Here is a 20,105-nt window from a genome sequence, read left to right as displayed (position 1 = left end):
CGTGAACTACCGCACTGTACTGTGTCTGCTGCTAATATATAGACTGGTTGATAAAGAGATAGTATACTCGTAACTAGTATGTATGTATAAAGAAAGAAAAAAAAACCACGGTTAGGTGGTATATACAATTATGGACGGGCTGCCGAGTGCCGACACAGAGGTAGCCACAGCCGTGAACTACCGCACTGTACTGTGTCTGCTGCTAATATATAGACTGGTTGATAAAGAGATAGTATACTCGTAACTAGTATGTATGTATAAAGAAAGAAAAAAAAACCACGGTTAGGTGGTATATACAATTATGGACGGGCTGCCGAGTGCCGACACAGAGGTAGCCACAGCCGTGAACTACCGCACTGTACTGTGTCTGCTGCTAATATATAGACTGGTTGATAAAGAGATAGTATACTCGTAACTAGTATGTATGTATAAAGAAAGAAAAAAAACCACGGTTAGGTGGTATATACAATTATGGACGGGCTGCCGAGTGCCGACACAGAGGTAGCCACAGCCGTGAACTACCGCACTGTACTGTGTCTGCTGCTAATATATAGACTGGTTGATAAAGAGATAGTATACTCGTAACTAGTATGTATGTATAAAGAAAGAAAAAAAAACCACGGTTAGGTGGTATATACAATTATGGACGGGCTGCCGAGTGCCGACACAGAGGTAGCCACAGCCGTGAACTACCGCACTGTACTGTGTCTGCTGCTAATATATAGACTGGTTGATAAAGAGATAGTATACTCGTAACTAGTATGTATGTATAAAGAAAGAAAAAAAACCACGGTTAGGTGGTATATACAATTATGGACGGGCTGCCGAGTGCCGACACAGAGGTAGCCACAGCCGTGAACTACCGCACTGTACTGTGTCTGCTGCTAATATATAGACTGGTTGATAAAGAGATAGTATACTCGTAACTAGTATGTATGTATAAAGAAAGAAAAAAAAACCACGGTTAGGTGGTATATACAATTATGGACGGGCTGCCGAGTGCCGACACAGAGGTAGCCACAGCCGTGAACTACCGCACTGTACTGTGTCTGCTGCTAATATAGACTGGTTGATAAAGAGATAGTATACTCGTAACTAGTATGTATGTATAAAGAAAGAAAAAAAAACCACGGTTAGGTGGTATATACAATTATGGACGGGCTGCCGAGTGCCGACACAGAGGTAGCCACAGCCGTGAACTACCGCACTGTACTGTGTCTGCTGCTAATATATAGACTGGTTGATAAAGAGATAGTATACTCGTAACTAGTATGTATGTATAAAGAAAGAAAAAAAAACCACGGTTAGGTGGTATATACAATTATGGACGGGCTGCCGAGTGCCGACACAGAGGTAGCCACAGCCGTGAACTACCGCACTGTACTGTGTCTGCTGCTAATATAGACTGGTTGATAAAGAGATAGTATACTCGTAACTAGTATGTATGTATAAAGAAAGAAAAAAAAACCACGGTTAGGTGGTATATACAATTATGGACGGGCTGCCGAGTGCCGACACAGAGGTAGCCACAGCCGTGAACTACCGCACTGTACTGTGTCTGCTGCTAATATAGACTGGTTGATAAAGAGATAGTATACTCGTAACTAGTATGTATGTATAAAGAAAGAAAAAAAAACCACGGTTAGGTGGTATATACAATTATGGACGGGCTGCCGAGTGCCGACACAGAGGTAGCCACAGCCGTGAACTACCGCACTGTACTGTGTCTGCTGCTAATATGTAGACTGGTTGATAAAGAGATAGTATACTCGTAACTAGTATGTATGTATAAAGAAAGAAAAAAAAACCACGGTTAGGTGGTATATACAATTATGGACGGGCTGCCGAGTGCCGACACAGAGGTAGCCACAGCCGTGAACTACCGCACTGTACTGTGTCTGCTGCTAATATAGACTGGTTGATAAAGAGATAGTATACTCGTAACTAGTATGTATGTATAAAGAAAGAAAAAAAAACCACGGTTAGGTGGTATATACAATTATGGACGGGCTGCCGAGTGCCGACACAGAGGTAGCCACAGCCGTGAACTACCGCACTGTACTGTGTCTGCTGCTAATATATAGACTGGTTGATAAAGAGATAGTATACTACTAATATTATATATACTGGTGGTCAGGTCACTGGTCACTAGTCACACTGGCAGTGGCACTCCTGCAGCAAAAGTGTGCACTGTTTAATTTTAATATAATATTATGTACTCCTGGCTCCTGCTATAACCTATAACTGGCACTGCAGTAGTGCTCCCCAGTCTCCCCCACAATTATAAGCTGTGTGAGCTGAGCAGTCAGACAGATATATAATATATATAGATGATGCAGCACACTGGCCTGAGCCTGAGCAGTGCACACAGATATGGTATGTGACTGACTGAGTCACTGTGTGTATCGCTTTTTTCAGGCAGAGAACGGATATATTAAATAAACTGCACTGTGTGTCTGGTGGTCACTCACTATATAATATATTATGTACTCCTGGCTCCTGCTATAACCTATAACTGGCACTGCAGTAGTGCTCCCCAGTCTCCCCCACAATTATAAGCTGTGTGAGCTGAGCAGTCAGACAGATATATATAATATTATATATAGATAATAGATGATGCAGCACACTGGCCTGAGCCTGAGCAGTGCACACAGATATGGTATGTGACTGAGTCACTGTGTGCTGTGTATCGCTTTTTTCAGGCAGAGAACGGATTATAAATAAAACTGGTGGTCACTGGTCACTATCAGCAAAACTCTGCACTGTACTGAGTACTCCTAATGCTCCCCAAAATTAGTAAATCAAGTGTCTCTCTAATCTATTCTAAACGGAGAGGACGCCAGCCACGTCCTCTCCCTATCAATCTCAATGCACGTGTGAAAATGAAAATTAGAGATGAGCGGGTTCGGTTTCTCTGAATCCGAACCCGCCAGAACTTCATGTTTTTTTTCACGGGTCCGAGCGACTCGGATCTTCCCGCCTTGCTCGGTTAACCCGAGCGCGCCCGAACGTCATCATGACGCTGTCGGATTCTCGCGAGGCTCGGATTCTATCGCGAGACTCGGATTCTATATAAGGAGCCGCGCGTCGCCGCCATTTTCACACGTGCATTGAGATTGATAGGGAGAGGACGTGGCTGGCGTCCTCTCCGTTTAGAATAGATTAGAGAGACACTTGATTTACTAATTTTGGGGAGCATTAGGAGTACTCAGTACAGTGCAGAGTTTTGCTGATAGTGACCAGTGACCACCAGTTTTATTTATAATCCGTTCTCTGCCTGAAAAAAGCGATACACAGCACACAGTGACTCAGTCACATACCATATCTGTGTGCACTGCTCAGGCTCAGGCCAGTGTGCTGCATCATCTATTATCTATATATAATATTATATATATCTGTCTGACTGCTCAGCTCACACAGCTTATAATTGTGGGGGAGACTGGGGAGCACTACTGCAGTGCCAGTTATAGGTTATAGCAGGAGCCAGGAGTACATAATATATTATATAGTGAGTGACCACCAGACACACAGTGCAGTTTATTTAATATATCCGTTCTCTGCCTGAAAAAAGCGATACACACAGTGACTCAGTCAGTCACATACCATATCTGTGTGCACTGCTCAGGCTCAGGCCAGTGTGCTGCATCATCTATATATATTATATATCTGTCTGACTGCTCAGCTCACACAGCTTATAATTGTGGGGGAGACTGGGGAGCACTACTGCAGTGCCAGTTATAGGTTATAGCAGGAGCCAGGAGTACATAATATTATATTAAAATTAAACAGTGCACACTTTTGCTGCAGGAGTGCCACTGCCAGTGTGACTAGTGACCAGTGACCTGACCACCAGTATATATAATATTAGTAGTATACTATCTCTTTATCAACCAGTCTATATATTAGCAGCAGACACAGTACAGTGCGGTAGTTCACGGCTGTGGCTACCTCTGTGTCGGCACTCGGCAGCCCGTCCATAATTGTATATACCACCTAACCGTGGTTTTTTTTTCTTTCTTTATACATACATACTAGTTACGAGTATACTATCTCTTTATCAACCAGTCTATATTAGCAGCAGACACAGTACAGTGCGGTAGTTCACGGCTGTGGCTACCTCTGTGTCGGCACTCGGCAGCCCGTCCATAATTGTATATACCACCTAACCGTGGTTTTTTTTTCTTTCTTAATACATACATACTAGTTACGAGTATACTATCTCTTTATCAACCAGTCTATATATTAGCAGCAGACACAGTACAGTGCGGTAGTTCACGGCTGTGGCAACCTCTGTGTCGGCACTCGGCAGCCCGTCCATAATTGTATATACCACCTAACCGTGGTTTTTTTTTCTTTCTTTATACATACATACTAGTTACGAGTATACTATCTCTTTATCAACCAGTCTATATTAGCAGCAGACACAGTACAGTGCGGTAGTTCACGGCTGTGGCTACCTCTGTGTCGGCACTCGGCAGCCCGTCCATAATTGTATATACCACCTAACCGTGGTTTTTTTTTCTTTCTTTATACATACATACTAGTTACGAGTATACTATCTCTTTATCAACCAGTCTATATTAGCAGCAGACACAGTACAGTGCGGTAGTTCACGGCTGTGGCTACCTCTGTGTCGGCACTCGGCAGCCCGTCCATAATTGTATATACCACCTAACCGTGGTTTTTTTTTCTTTCTTTATACATACATACTAGTTACGAGTATACTATCTCTTTATCAACCAGTTTATATATTAGCAGCAGACACAGTACAGTGCGGTAGTTCACGGCTGTGGCTACCTCTGTGTCGGCACTCGGCAGCCCGTCCATAATTGTATATACCACCTAACCGTGGTTTTTTTTTCTTTCTTTATACATACATACTAGTTACGAGTATACTATCTCTTTATCAACCAGTCTATATTAGCAGCAGACACAGTACAGTGCGGTAGTTCACGGCTGTGGCTACCTCTGTGTCGGCACTCGGCAGCCCGTCCATAATTGTATATACCACCTAACCGTGGTTTTTTTTTCTTTCTTTATACATACATACTAGTTACGAGTATACTATCTCTTTATCAACCAGTCTATATATTAGCAGCAGACACAGTACAGTGCGGTAGTTCACGGCTGTGGCTACCTCTGTGTCGGCACTCGGCAGCCCGTCCATAATTGTATATACCACCTAACCGTGGTTTTTTTTTTCTTTCTTTATACATACATACTAGTTACGAGTATACTATCTCTTTATCAACCAGTCTATATATTAGCAGCAGACACAGTACAGTGCGGTAGTTCACGGCTGTGGCTACCTCTGTGTCGGCACTCGGCAGCCCGTCCATAATTGTATATACCACCTAACCGTGGTTTTTTTTCTTTCTTTATACATACATACTAGTTACGAGTATACTATCTCTTTATCAACCAGTCTATATATTAGCAGCAGACACAGTACAGTGCGGTAGTTCACGGCTGTGGCTACCTCTGTGTCGGCACTCGGCAGCCCGTCCATAATTGTATATACCACCTAACCGTGGTTTTTTTTTCTTTCTTTATACATACATACTAGTTACGAGTATACTATCTCTTTATCAACCAGTCTATATATTAGCAGCAGACACAGTACAGTGCGGTAGTTCACGGCTGTGGCTACCTCTGTGTCGGCACTCGGCAGCCTGTCCATAATTGTATATACCACCTAACCGTGGTTTTTTTTTCTTTCTTTATACATACATACTAGTTACGAGTATACTATCTCTTTATCAACCAGTCTATATATTAGCAGCAGACACAGTACAGTGCGGTAGTTCACGGCTGTGGCTACCTCTGTGTCGGCACTCGGCAGCCCGTCCATAATTGTATATACCACCTAACCGTGGTTTTTTTTTCTTTCTTTATACATACATACTAGTTACGAGTATACTATCTCTTTATCAACCAGTCTATATTAGCAGCAGACACAGTACAGTGCGGTAGTTCACGGCTGTGGCTACCTCTGTGTCGGCACTCGGCAGCCCGTCCATAATTGTATATACCACCTAACCGTGGTTTTTTTTTCTTTCTTTATACATACATACTAGTTACGAGTATACTATCTCTTTATCAACCAGTCTATATATTAGCAGCAGACACAGTACAGTGCGGTAGATCACGGCTGTGGCTACCTCTGTGTCGGCACTCGGCAGCCCGTCCATAATTGTATATACCACCTAACCGTGGTTTTTTTTTTTTCTTTATACATACATACTAGTTACGAGTATACTATCTCTTTATCAACCAGTCTATATTAGCAGCAGACACAGTACAGTGCGGTAGTTCACGGCTGTGGCTACCTCTGTGTCGGCACTCGGCAGCCCGTCCATAATTGTATATACCACCTAACCATGTTTTTTTTTTCTTTCTTTATACATACATACTAGTTACGAGTATACTATCTCTTTATCAACCAGTCTATATATTAGCAGCAGACACAGTACAGTGCGGTAGTTCACGGCTGTGGCTACCTCTGTGTCGGCACTCGGCAGCCCGTCCATAATTGTATATACCACCTAACCGTGGTTTTTTTTTCTTTCTTTATACATACATACTAGTTACGAGTATACTATCTCTTTATCAACCAGTCTATATATTAGCAGCAGACACAGTACAGTGCGGTAGTTCACGGCTGTGGCTACCTCTGTGTCGGCACTCGGCAGCCCGTCCATAATTGTATACTAGTATCCAATCCATCCATCTCCATTGTTTACCTGAGGTGCCTTTTAGTTGTGCCTATTAAAATATGGAGAACAAAAATGTTGAGGTTCCAAAATTAGGGAAAGATCAAGATCCACTTCCACCTCGTGCTGAAGCTGCTGCCACTAGTCATGGCCGAGACGATGAAATGCCAGCAACGTCGTCTGCCAAGGCCGATGCCCAATGTCATAGTACAGAGCATGTCAAATCCAAAACACCAAATATCAGAAAAAAAAGGACTCCAAAACCTAAAATAAAATTGTCGGAGGAGAAGCGTAAACTTGCCAATATGCCATTTACCACACGGAGTGGCAAGGAACGGCTGAGGCCCTGGCCTATGTTCATGGCTAGTGGTTCAGCTTCACATGAGGATGGAAGCACTCAGCCTCTCGCTAGAAAAATGAAAAGACTCAAGCTGGCAAAAGCAGCACAGCAAAGAACTGTGCATTCTTCGAAATCCCAAATCCACAAGGAGAGTCCAATTGTGTCGGTTGCGATGCCTGACCTTCCCAACACTGGACGTGAAGAGCATGCGCCTTCCACCATTTGCACGCCCCCTGCAAGTGCTGGAAGGAGCACCCGCAGTCCAGTTCCTGATAGTCAGATTGAAGATGTCAGTGTTGAAGTACACCAGGATGAGGAGGATATGGGTGTTGCTGGCGCTGGGGAGGAAATTGACCAGGAGGATTCTGATGGTGAGGTGGTTTGTTTAAGTCAGGCACCCGGGGAGACACCTGTTGTCCGTGGGAGGAATATGGCCGTTGACATGCCAGGTGAAAATACCAAAAAAATCAGCTCTTCGGTGTGGAGGTATTTCACCAGAAATGCGGACAACAGGTGTCAAGCCGTGTGTTCCCTTTGTCAAGCTGTAATAAGTAGGGGTAAGGACGTTAACCACCTCGGAACATCCTCCCTTATACGTCACCTGCAGCGCATTCATAATAAGTCAGTGACAAGTTCAAAAACTTTGGGTGACAGCGGAAGCAGTCCACTGACCAGTAAATCCCTTCCTCTTGTAACCAAGCTCACGCAAACCACCCCACCAACTCCCTCAGTGTCAATTTCCTCCTTCCCCAGGAATGCCAATAGTCCTGCAGGCCATGTCACTGGCAATTCTGATGAGTCCTCTCCTGCCTGGGATTCCTCCGATGCATCCTTGCGTGTAACGCCTACTGCTGCTGGCGCTGCTGTTGTTGCCGCTGGGAGTCGATGGTCATCCCAGAGGGGAAGTCGTAAGCCCACTTGTACTACTTCCAGTAAGCAATTGACTGTTCAACAGTCCTTTGCGAGGAAGATGAAATATCACAGCAGTCATCCTACTGCAAAGCAGATAACTGAGTCCTTGACAACTATGTTGGTGTTAGACGTGCGTCCGGTATCCGCCGTTAGTTCACAGGGAACTAGACAATTTATTGAGGCAGTGTGCCCCCATTACCAAATACCATCTAGGTTCCACTTCTCTAGGCAGGCGATACCGAGAATGTACACGGACGTCAGAAAAAGACTCACCAGTGTCCTAAAAAATGCAGTTGTACCCAATGTCCACTTAACCACGGACATGTGGACAAGTGGAGCAGGGCAGGGTCAGGACTATATGACTGTGACAGCCCACTGGGTAGATGTATGGACTCCCGCCGCAAGAACAGCAGCGGCGGCACCAGTAGCAGCATCTCGCAAACGCCAACTCTTTCCTAGGCAGGCTACGCTTTGTATCACCGCTTTCCAGAATACGCACACAGCTGAAAACCTCTTACGGCAACTGAGGAAGATCATCGCGGAATGGCTTACCCCAATTGGACTCTCCTGTGGATTTGTGGCATCGGACAACGCCAGCAATATTGTGTGTGCATTAAATATGGGCAAATTCCAGCACGTCCCATGTTTTGCACATACCTTGAATTTGGTGGTGCAGAATTTTTTAAAAAACGACAGGGGCGTGCAAGAGATGCTGTCGGTGGCCAGAAGAATTGCGGGACACTTTCGGCGTACAGGCACCACGTACAGAAGACTGGAGCACCACCAAAAACTACTGAACCTGCCCTGCCATCATCTGAAGCAAGAAGTGGTAACGAGGTGGAATTCAACCCTCTATATGCTTCAGAGGTTGGAGGAGCAGCAAAAGGCCATTCAAGCCTATACAATTGAGCACGATATAGTAGGTGGAATGCACCTGTCTCAGGCGCAGTGGAGAATGATTTCAACGTTGTGCAAGGTTCTGATGCCCTTTGAACTTGCCACACGTGAAGTCAGTTCAGACACTGCCAGCCTGAGTCAGGTCATTCCCCTCATCAGGCTTTTGCAGAAGAAGCTGGAGGCATTGAAGAAGGAGCTAAAAGGGAGCGATTCCGCTAGGCATGTGGGACTTGTGGATGCAGCCCTTAATTCGCTTAACAAGGATTCACGGGTGGTCAATCTGTTGAAATCAGAGCACTACATTTTGGCCACCGTGCTCGATCCTAGATTTAAAGCCTACCTTGGATCTCTCTTTCCGGCAGACACAGGTCTGCTGGGGTTGAAAGACCTGCTGGTGACAAAATTGTCAAGTCAAGCGGAACGCGACCTGTCAACATCTCCTCCTTCACATTCTCCCGCAACTGGGGGTGCGAGGAAAAGGCTCAGAATTCCGAGCCCACCCGCTGGCGGTGATGCAGGGCAGTCTGGAGCGACTACTGATGCTGACATCTGGTCCGGACTGAAGGACCTGACAACGATTACGGACATGTCGTCTACTGTCACTGCATATGATTCTCTCAACATTGATAGAATGGTGGAGGATTATATGAGTGACCGCATCCAAGTAGGCACGTCACACAGTCCGTACTTATACTGGCAGGAAAAAGAGGCAATTTGGAGGCCCTTGCACAAACTGGCTTTATTCTACCTAAGTTGCCCTCCCACAAGTGTGTACTCCGAAAGAGTGTTTAGTGCCGCCGCTCACCTTGTCAGCAATCGGCGTACGAGGTTACATCCAGAAAATGTGGAGAAGATGATGTTCATTAAAATGAATTATAATCAATTCCTCCGCGGAGACATTGACCAGCAGCAATTGCCTCCACAAAGTACACAGGGAGCTGAGATGGTGGATTCCAGTGGGGACGAATTGATAATCTGTGAGGAGGGGGATGTACACGGTGATATATCGGAGGGTGAAGATGAGGTGGACATCTTGCCTCTGTAGAGCCAGTTTGTGCAAGGAGAGATTAATTGCTTCTTTTTTGGGGGGGGTCCAAACCAACCCGTCATATCAGTCACAGTCGTGTGGCAGACCCTGTCACTGAAATGATGGGTTGGTTAAAGTGTGCATGTCCTGTTTTGTTTATACAACATATGGGTGGGTGGGAGGGCCCAAGGACAATTCCATCTTGCACCTCTTTTTTCTTTTCTTTTTCTTTGCATCATGTGCTGATTGGGGAGGGTTTTTTGGAAGGGACAGCCTGCGTGACACTGCAGTGCCACTCCTAGATGGGCCCGGTGTTTGTGTCGGCCACTAGGGTCGCTAATCTTACTCACACAGTCAGCTACCTCATTGCGCCTCTTTTTTTCTTTGCATCATGTGCTGTTTGGGGAGGGTTTTTTGGAAGGGACATCCTGCGTGACACTGCAGTGCCACTCCTAGATGGGCCCGGTGTTTGTGTCGGCCACTAGGGTCGCTAATCTTACTCACACAGCTACCTCATTGCGCCTCTTTTTTTCTTTGCGTCATGTGCTGTTTGGGGAGGGTTTTTTGGAAGGGACATCCTGCGTGACACTGCAGTGCCACTCCTAGATGGGCCCGGTGTTTGTGTCGGCCACTAGGGTCGCTAATCTTACTCACACAGCTACCTCATTGCGCCTCTTTTTTTCTTTGCGTCATGTGCTGTTTGGGGAGGGTTTTTTGGAAGGGCCATCCTGCGTGACACTGCAGTGCCACTCCTAGATGGGCCCGGTGTTTGTGTCGGCCACTAGGGTCGCTAATCTTACTCACACAGCTACCTCATTGCGCCTCTTTTTTTCTTTGCGTCATGTGCTGTTTGGGGAGGGTTTTTTGGAAGGGACATCCTGCGTGACACTGCAGTGCCACTCCTAGATGGGCCCGGTGTTTGTGTCGGCCACTAGGGTTGCTTATCTTACTCACACAGCGACCTCGGTGCAAATTTTAGGACTAAAAATAATATTGTGAGGTGTGAGGTATTCAGAATAGACTGAAAATGAGTGTAAATTATGGTTTTTGAGGTTAATAATACTTTGGGATCAAAATGACCCCCAAATTCTATGATTTAAGCTGTTTTTTAGTGTTTTTTGAAAAAAACACCCGAATCCAAAACACACCCGAATCCGACAAAAAAAATTCGGTGAGGTTTTGCCAAAACGCGTTCGAACCCAAAACACGGCCGCGGAACCGAACCCAAAACCAAAACACAAAACCCGAAAAATTTCAGGCGCTCATCTCTATGCCTCATATCCTTTTAATCAGCAAAAGCTGCTTGTGCGTCCTATTGGCCTCTTTTTGCGGATAAACTCTTAACCTACCTTTTTTTCTGCTGCTATAAACCTCGGAGACCAGTAACATCCAAGCAATAATCACATTGCACAGTTAGCAGTCTGCTGTTGCTTAATATATAAGTAACTGTAAGATGCACAAAGGGACAACTATCACAACAAAGGGAACACAAAATAAAGCTTTTTAATTGGGTACTAGGCCACTATAAAAGCTTTAAGGCAACTTAAAGTAGTGCAGATTCTACTGCCAACTAGCCGAGTGTGGCTTGACGACTATACTGGATGGCAGCAGATAGGAGAGTAGACGCTAGTGGGCTAAATGACATCTGATGTTAAAACCATGTGACCCGCGACATACCTCCTCATGAGGGGGTAGATTCAGCTCACTGGGGGGATGACTAGGATTAGGCTTCGGTAGTATAAACGGTTAGGGTTAGGCTTGGTTTGGGAGACAGGCTGCGGGGTACAGTTAGGGGTAAGCTGTGGTTTTTTTTGCAGTTAAGGTTAGGCTGGGGAATTGATTAGGGTTAAGGGAAAGGGAAGGGCATGGTCCTTTAAGACCACCTGAATTTAGACTCAACCCATATAGAAGTGTCTCCTTATTATTGTTAAGGTTTGAGCACCTTTATGACACTGTAGTGGCTACTCACCATGCCATCCTTGATTGAAAAGAGACTGCTTGTGGAAGAGGTCCTCTGAACCCTATTAGCCTCCCTGCACTCCAGCCGGGATGGCTGCGGCCTTCTAGATCCTCCAACGGGGAGCTCCAATTCCCAGGATCCCTCTCATCATGGCCTTCAGTGGCAAACGCATGGAATTTTAATGGGGGGTTCCACACATAGTTGGACTGTAGATTGCCCCTTCCCTCCACACACATAAGTAGACTGCAGATTGCTACCTTCACACACTTGGACTACAATGCGAACTGCTACTCCCCAACCTTCACTTCCCCCATGCACACACACAGTTGGACTGCAGAAAGCCCCTAAACTAGGGATGAGCACAAGACTTCCCACCAGACTCAAATCCCAGAACGAGGCAAAATGTCATCATCCCACTGTCAGATTTTGCGAGTTTAGAATTCCATGTAAGGAGCCGCGTATCACCGCTATTTTCACTCCGGACTTGGAGAGTGAGGGAGACAGACCTCTGTTTCTCTGTGGGTGGTGGTGTTGGGTTGGGTCAGTATGTGCTCTTTAGGGGTGTTGCTGTCCTGTGTGCTGTTAGGGGTGCTGTCCTGTGCTGTTTGTGGTGCTGTGCAGGGGTGTTGCTGTCCTGGAGTGTCTTGTGCTGTTTGGGGTGCTGTACAGGGGTGTTGCTGTCCTGTGCTGTACAGGGGTGCTGTCCCAGGGTGCTGTCCTCTGGTGTCCTGTGCTGTTAGGGGTGCTGTACAGGGGTGCTGCTGTCCTGTACTGTACAGGGGTGCTGTCCTGTGTGCTGTAAAAATAAAGGGGTACTGTCCTGTGGTGTCCTGTGCTGTTTGGGGTGCTGTACAGGGGTGCTGTCCTGGAGTGTCTTGTGCTGTTTGGGGTGCTGTACAGGGGTGTTGCTGTCCTGTGCTGTACAGGGGTGCTGTCCCAGGGTGCTGTCCTCTGGTGTCCTGTGCTGTTAGGGGTGCTGTACAGGGGTGCTGCTGTCCTGTACTGTACAGGGGTGCTGTCCTGTGTGCTGTAAAAATAAAGGGGCACTGTCCTGTGTGCTGTAAAAAAAAAGGTGCATTGTTCTGTGTGCTGTCAAAATAAGGTGCACTGTCCTGTGTGCTGCAAAAATATAGGGGTGCTGTAAAAATAAAGGAACACTATGGCCCTGTTGGGTGCTGTAAAAATAAAGGAATGCTGTTGCCCTGTCGGGTGCTGTAAAAATAAAGGAACGATGTGGCCCTGTAAGGTGCTGTAAAAATAAAGGAATGCTGTGGCCCTGTCGGGTACTGTAAAAATAAAGGAACGATGTGACCCTGTCGGGTGCTGTACAAATAAAGAAATGCTGTGTATGCTGTAAAAATATAGGGGTGCTGTAAAAATACAGGAATGCTGTGGCCCTGTCGGGTGCTGTAAAATTAAAGGAGCGCTGTAGCCCTGTCGGGTGGTGTAAAAATAAAGGAATAAAAATACAGGGGTGCTGTGAGAATAGAGGGGCACTGTCCTGTGTGCTGTAAAAAGAAAGGGGCACTATTCTGTGTGCTGTAAAAATAAAGGGGCCCTGTCCTATATGCTCTAAAATTACAGGGGTGCTGCAAAATAAAGGGGCACTGTTCTGTGTGCTGTCATGTGGGGTGCTGTCCTGTGAAATGGAGAACAAAAGTTTGGAGGAAAAAACAGTGAAAGATCAGTAACCACTTCCTAGTACTAGTGCTGAAGCTGCTGCTGCCACCAGTCATAACATTGACAATGCAATTCCATCAGCGTCGCCTGCTAAGGCTGATGCCCAATGTTATAGGGGGCATGTAAAATCCAAGTAGCAAAAATTAATAACCAAAATAAATAAATACAAATAATCTGATGAGAAACGGAAAATTGGCAATATGCCATTCACGACACGAAGTGACAAGGAAAGGCATTGGACTGAGTTCATGACTGGTGGTTCAACTTCTCATGAAGATGGAAGCCCTCCTCCCTCTTGAAAAGTTTTTACAAATAAAGCTTGTTAAAGCACAGGAAACAACTGTGTGTTCAGTTTTGACTAAGTGTTTTCCAATAAAGTGGGGAGACACCACATTTGTGGCCAAAGTCTGACAGATTTAGAAGAGACAGAATCATAGTCCAGCGGAACGTGACATGGGCACATGGCAACATTTACTACATAATTTTCTCTGTCAACTGCCGGAGAAAACAAGATTTTTCAAACACACCTATCTCTATATGTCTGCCATATAATTTCAGGGGTGCCCTGTCTGAACCCGCTCCTCTCTAGTAGAGATATCTTCTAGTGTGCACTGTGTACCCAACATCAGAGAGAAGTTTTTCACAATTTTCATATTAGGGACTCAAATGAATGTCTCAAAATAAGCAACCTTAATTTTTATTTATCAATGTTCCACATTTTGGGATTATTTACAAGGGCCCTCATTCCGAGTTGTTCGCTCGCAAGCTGCTTTTAGCAGCTTTGCACACGCTAAGCCGCCGCCTACTGGGAGTGAATCTTAGCTTATCAAAATTGCGAACGAAAGATTAGCAAAATTGCGAATAGACACTTCTTAGCAGTTTCTGAGTAGCTCCAGACTTACTCGGCATCTGCGATCAGTTCAGTGCTTGTCGCTCCTGGTTTGACGTCACAAACACACCCAGCGTTCGCCCAGACACTCCTCCGTTTCTCCAGCCACTCCCGCGTTTTTCCCAGAAACGGTAGCGTTTTTTCGCACACACCCATAAAACGGCCTGTTTCCGCCCAGAAACACCCACTTCCTGTCAATCACATTACGATCACCAGAACGAAGAAAAAACCTCGTAATGTCGTGAGTAAAATACCTAACTGCATAGCAAATTTATTTGGCGCAGTCGCACTGCGGACATTGTGCATGCGCATTAGCGACTAATCGCTCCGTTGTGAAAGAAAAATAACGAGCGAACAACTCGGAATGACCACCAAGATGCGCATTTGTTGAATAGGGTTCTTTTTCTTTGTTTTGTAAATGTTTTCTCCTAAATAATTGTACAATGTAAGGGCTGCGTAGGGTTATTGCAAGACCTTGCGGTGTTATAACAACAGAGTTTAAGTGATATTACATAGCATCAGCTTTCTATTGCACTGCAGCACTAGATGGGCCAGGAGCTCCTGTGAGGCACAAACAGTTACTTAATCAGGGCACAGTATGGAGACTCATGGTGGCTTACAGCCAGGAAGCTGTCTGGCTTGTCAGGCTGAGGCATGCTGGTGGTACAGAGGTTACATTGCTAACTGCCACAGTCCTACTTGCAATACGAAATGAGTTTCGAATAGAGTGGTAAGCTCCACTAGTTCAGGGGCTCAATAACAAAAAATGTACTGCACAGTCGTGCTCAGTATTGTACCGAACCCACCTGAACTCAACTTGCCCGATCCGGGGGATCCTGTGGGGGCTCACGAGGGGCTGCTAAAGCATCTAAGGGGCTGCTTTAATTAAAAAGAAAATATGAATTAAAAAAACAAGACACACAGGTATGCTCACATGCATGTAACTGGGACACACAGGTATGCTCACATGCGTGTAACTGGGAGCTGTGCCACATAATACGTATATAAAAATGGAATAAAAAATGGAAAAGAAGAAACCCACAAGATTTTCACAAAATAAGTCTCCAGACTCCGTGGAGGGGAAAATATCTAGTCTTGATCTTGTGGTATAAACCAGTTTATTTGCATCCCAGCATCAAATCCGAGATTCTCGTTATCCCTGGAAATGGAGAAGGGGGTACAAATTCGGAGGCTTTGGCCCCTAGTTTTTCAGTTTGTCAAGTAATGTGGTAATTATACATTTGCTTGGTTAAAGTCCTTTCTGTTCCACACCAAGATAGGAGTGGAAGTGAAAGCCTGTGTGTTGTTCCTAATTGAGTATGCCTCTCTAATTTTTAATCACCTTCTTGACACTGTCCTCTTCCTCTTGCCTCTTCTCATAATATGAAGTCATCAAATATGGATGTGGTATGTTTGTAGCTAGCTATGATTCGGTGAACTTTGCAAGCTTTTTCCAGGGGCAGTGTGGGACTGGGGCATGTAGGGCCTACCAGGGGAATGTAGTGGTAGGGACCCATGTTTAGAGGTGTGGCCAGTCTGCAGAGGGAGTGTGGCCTGCCACCTCATTGGTTTGACCAACGATTAGAGAGTGCAACGCCTAGGTCCTTTCATAAATATATACAGTAAATTCAGCTGCTGCATGCATGGTAATGTACCAGATTAGTTAGCAGCAATGCACTCTAGAAAATGCACTATAGTCCAGTATAAGGCAACATATGTATAATGTATAATTCAAGTGCACAGTCTGGAACCTGATCCTTAGAGCAGGAGGAGGGCCCCCAGGCAGTGGGGCCCACCGGTGGTGTCCCCTGTACCCCTGTGGGCCAGTACAAGCCTGTCCAGGGGGACCACCTGTTGCTGAAATTATGGGTTTATTAAACTGTGCATGTCCTGTTTAAACAACATAAGGGTGGGTGGGAAGGCCCGAGGACAATTCCATCTTGCACATTTTTTTTTTTTCATAATCTGATCTTTGGAGCCTAGTTTTTAAAACTGCCATCCTGTCTGCCACTGCAGTGCCACTCCTAGATGGGCCATGTGTTTGTGCCGCACACTTGTGTCGCTTAGCTTAGTCATCTAGCTACCTCGTGCAACCTTTTGACCTAAAAATAGTATTGTGAGGTGTTCAGAATAGACTGGAAATGAGTGGAAATGAATGTTATTGATGTTAATAATACTGTATAAACAAAACACCCCCCAAATTCTGTGATTGTAGCTGTTTTTATGTTTAAAAAAAAAAAAATCCAGAACCAAAACCAAAACCCGAAATGGTGGTTTTGGCAAAACCAATCCAGATCCAAAACACGAGCAGAGATCCAGATCCAAAACCAAAACACAAAACCCGAAAAGTGTCCTGTGCACTTCTCAAATTTTAATGAACGTACATTGAAAAATAATCATCCAGAAAAATCTATAGGCATGCAAAACTGGTTGTAATACAATACACAGATTTTCATTATATTTCTGCATTGACTTTTATTCTGTAAATCTCAAATCCATTGTAAAAATGGCAATTATAAATGTAAGTAAAAGACCTTGAAAATAAAAATATTGTAGTTTGAGATTTGTTATGTGAACCCATTGCATTCCTCCCAACTTTCATGCTGCAGGAGTGGGACAAATACACGCGTCTTGTGGTTAAGTGGTGAGGGGGTGTGGCCTTGCAGGGAAAGCCGACCCGAGTAACGCCTCCATTTTAGTCATGCTGGGGGCTTACCCAGTACTGCTGACACTCTGGTTTGCGGGCGGGACATTGGGACTGTCCCGCTGAAATCGGGACAGTTGGATTGTTTGCTAAAGTTATGAAAACCAGAAAGATAAACAGCTAGCTAAATAATTTATACTTTCTAGGTTAACATAAAGTTCTCTTGTATAGGACAGGATGCATACATGCATACCAGCTATTTTAATTGCTGGCATACAGGATGACAGCTCATCAGGTATAGAACCGGCCCTGGCTATACAGACCTGGTGATGTCCAGTCATCAGACCGCTACCAGTGCATGCGTAAGCTGCAAGGTATTTAGAGGGATCCTTCTGATCTCTCTCTTGTGTTCTTTTGCGAAACTGTCATTGCCTATCGGGTACATATATATTGGTAGATGCTCAATTAGCTTAGTGATATCATTCAGGTGCTTGAAAGGGAGGGGTATTTCTAAGCAAGAAAAAAAGCCATTTGTTTCCCCCAGCACCCTGAATCATAACCGTAACCAAATATAAATTCCACATGACAACAGAATTCAGAGATCTTCGTTACACATATTTGCGCAAATGTGTGAATAAGCCCCAAAAGCCGCATCAAGGCGTCTCTGTATATTTGGGGTCCCTAGCGCTATATCTAGGTGCAGGGTGTGGCACCCCAAAACACCAGCATAAGCCAGAAAGCCCAGTGTGGCATACCAGTGAAAAAAAACTATAGTGTTAATAAATTAGTATTTAGGAAGCCGAAGCTATAGAGAAAGTGATACAAAATGAAATGCAATTAAAATAGAGAAATAGTGTTGAGAAATTAATAAGTGAAAAGTGTTAATAGAATGTAAAGGTATGCCACACTAAGGCCATCCAGCTCAGCCAGTCCAGAGGCACCACACCTCACACCTCCATTACCCAAATCTGGGTCTAAGATTAACCAGCAAGGAGCCACATGATAATGGCTCCTTACTACAATATGCCTATCGGGTGCAAGCTCTGGAAAGTTATGCATTTTTGGAGCTTGCAGAATGCGGACACATCACAGCCCTAGAGATCCCTATGGGCACTGCTGCACTGTCTCTTCTGCGGTCCCGGGTTCGGTATGAATCACCGCCACACGGGATGCCGAATGTCAGTATTCCGACATTGGCATCCCAAGCGGTGGAATGCCAGCAGGGGGGCAATGGCAACTCAGCCCCTTGTGGGCAGTAGTATGGTGCCCCCGTTGGGATCCTGGCATCTGTATTGTGACCGCTGGGATCCCGACGATTGGTATGCTAACCGTATACCACGGTCCCTGTTCTTACATACAGTATAAGGCTGTATGGATGTGGTAACTAACAAAGGAACATATTTTTCAAACTGCATAAAATCCTTTGTTTTGCAAAAAGAGCTGTATTTGCTTTTTTATTTTTCTTCTTCTTCTTCTTCTTCTTCTTCTTTTATTATTTTATTATTATTATTATTATTGTTGTAATAAACCTTTTTTGTTCCATGTGATAAAGAAACAAAGATGTATTTGATTTTGTGTTTTTTTTTATCTTCAATTTTGTTTTCTTTGTTCTATTTTTAATGGAACCTACAAAGCATATGCTCAGAGAGAACCTAGACTGGCTGATGCAGTGGTACAGTAAGTCACTTCTTACCACTGGCAGTGAGGCTGGGAAGCTGATTATCACTCAGCTATCCTGGCAACATTTTAGGGATAAATTGGGCCAAATTTTTAATCTACAAGTGGTACTAGAAAATATTTTTTTAACATCCAGTATTAATTAATAGACCCCTTTATAATCATTACAGTTTGCTAACACTAGTAAAAAGCTTTTAAACTATATACTGATATTGTTTTTTTATTGTCCTGCTTTTTAGGTGCTGCTCCTGCATAGGGAGGAGGAAGATTGCTCTTCAATCTTTGAATGCAAAATGAAACAAATTAGCTTGTAAAGTACTACGGAACCAGTGTGCCTAATTTCAGCTATTTTCTCCTGCATTAAACTCATCAAGATGATGCCTGCAACAGTCCAAAGTACCTGTCCAGAAGCGGCATCCCTGTATTATTGTTCATATTGAATATGATTGCTTATATTTTTTTTTCTTTCTCTTATTTAAATTCTATATGAAAATGCCATTTGTCATCATTAATTTGATGGTGATGACTGCCATCTCGAATGTGCGGTGTTCAGTATACACTTTAAATGGCCTTATCTTCATTTAGAGGTAGTTAGCTCACAAAACTGAGGCCCAAATGTATTAAGCCTTAACAAGAGATAAAGTAGAGATGGATAAAGGGTGATAAATGCTGAGCCAATCAGCTCCTAACTGTCATTTTTCAAACACAGCCTGTGACATGGCACTTAGGAGCTGATTGGCTGGTTATTTATCACCCTTTATCCGTCTCCACTTTATCTTTTGTTAAGGCTCAATACATTTGGGCCTGAGTGTACGTTTCTTAAGATATTTCGCTGAATCAACACTTAAATGCTCCATTTTTGCAGCACATATTTTTCATATGTACATTTTAAATGCAAATGTTTCAAATTCTGCATGAAGTCCATATAGACCTTTATCTACCCCATTTCTGCAACCTAGCAAACCATCAAGATGCTTAGCAAAGTGATACTGAATACAAATTTACTGACTAGTAGTTTGCTGCAGAAAACACCTTACTATCATTTTATTCATTTTCTTTACAAAATATTGATCAATAGGAAGAAAGTATTCTGGCCCATACTTTTACTGCTATTGCCATGAAATATAACATGTAAAGCTAAAACAGCATAATACTGTATATATGTGATAAATCATTAAATAAAACTGGTAAATGATAAATAAAAAATGGCACTGTAGTGAAGTGTAAATCCTTGGTAAGAGTTTCTAAAATGCATAGCGCAGAAAGGATATACTTCATCTTGCCTTAATATGTTTACATGTCTTCTGCAGTAATACTGTCCTGACGTTTTAAGTGTTATGTTAAGACTAATGGAGAATGGAAATAG

The 20,105-nt window shown here is 44.2% G+C and overlaps 1 long non-coding RNA gene across 1 annotated transcript in view; it reads left to right on the top strand.

Annotated features, from left to right (window-relative positions):
* Positions 1-19,340, top strand: part of LOC134911314 (uncharacterized) — a 120,465-nt gene extending 101,125 nt beyond the window's left edge. The window contains exon 3 of the long non-coding RNA XR_010176471.1: positions 18,979-19,340. This is a non-coding gene — a long non-coding RNA (uncharacterized LOC134911314). The remainder of the gene's footprint in view (positions 1-18,978) is intronic.
* Positions 19,341-20,105: the final 765 nt, after the last annotated feature.

Source organism: Pseudophryne corroboree, chromosome 4 (genome assembly GCF_028390025.1).
Source record: "Pseudophryne corroboree isolate aPseCor3 chromosome 4, aPseCor3.hap2, whole genome shotgun sequence".
In the NCBI taxonomy this organism is placed as follows: domain Eukaryota; kingdom Metazoa; phylum Chordata; class Amphibia; order Anura; family Myobatrachidae; genus Pseudophryne; species Pseudophryne corroboree.
The sequence above is the reverse complement of the archived record's forward strand: the minus strand, read 5'-3'. Positions and strand labels throughout refer to the sequence as shown.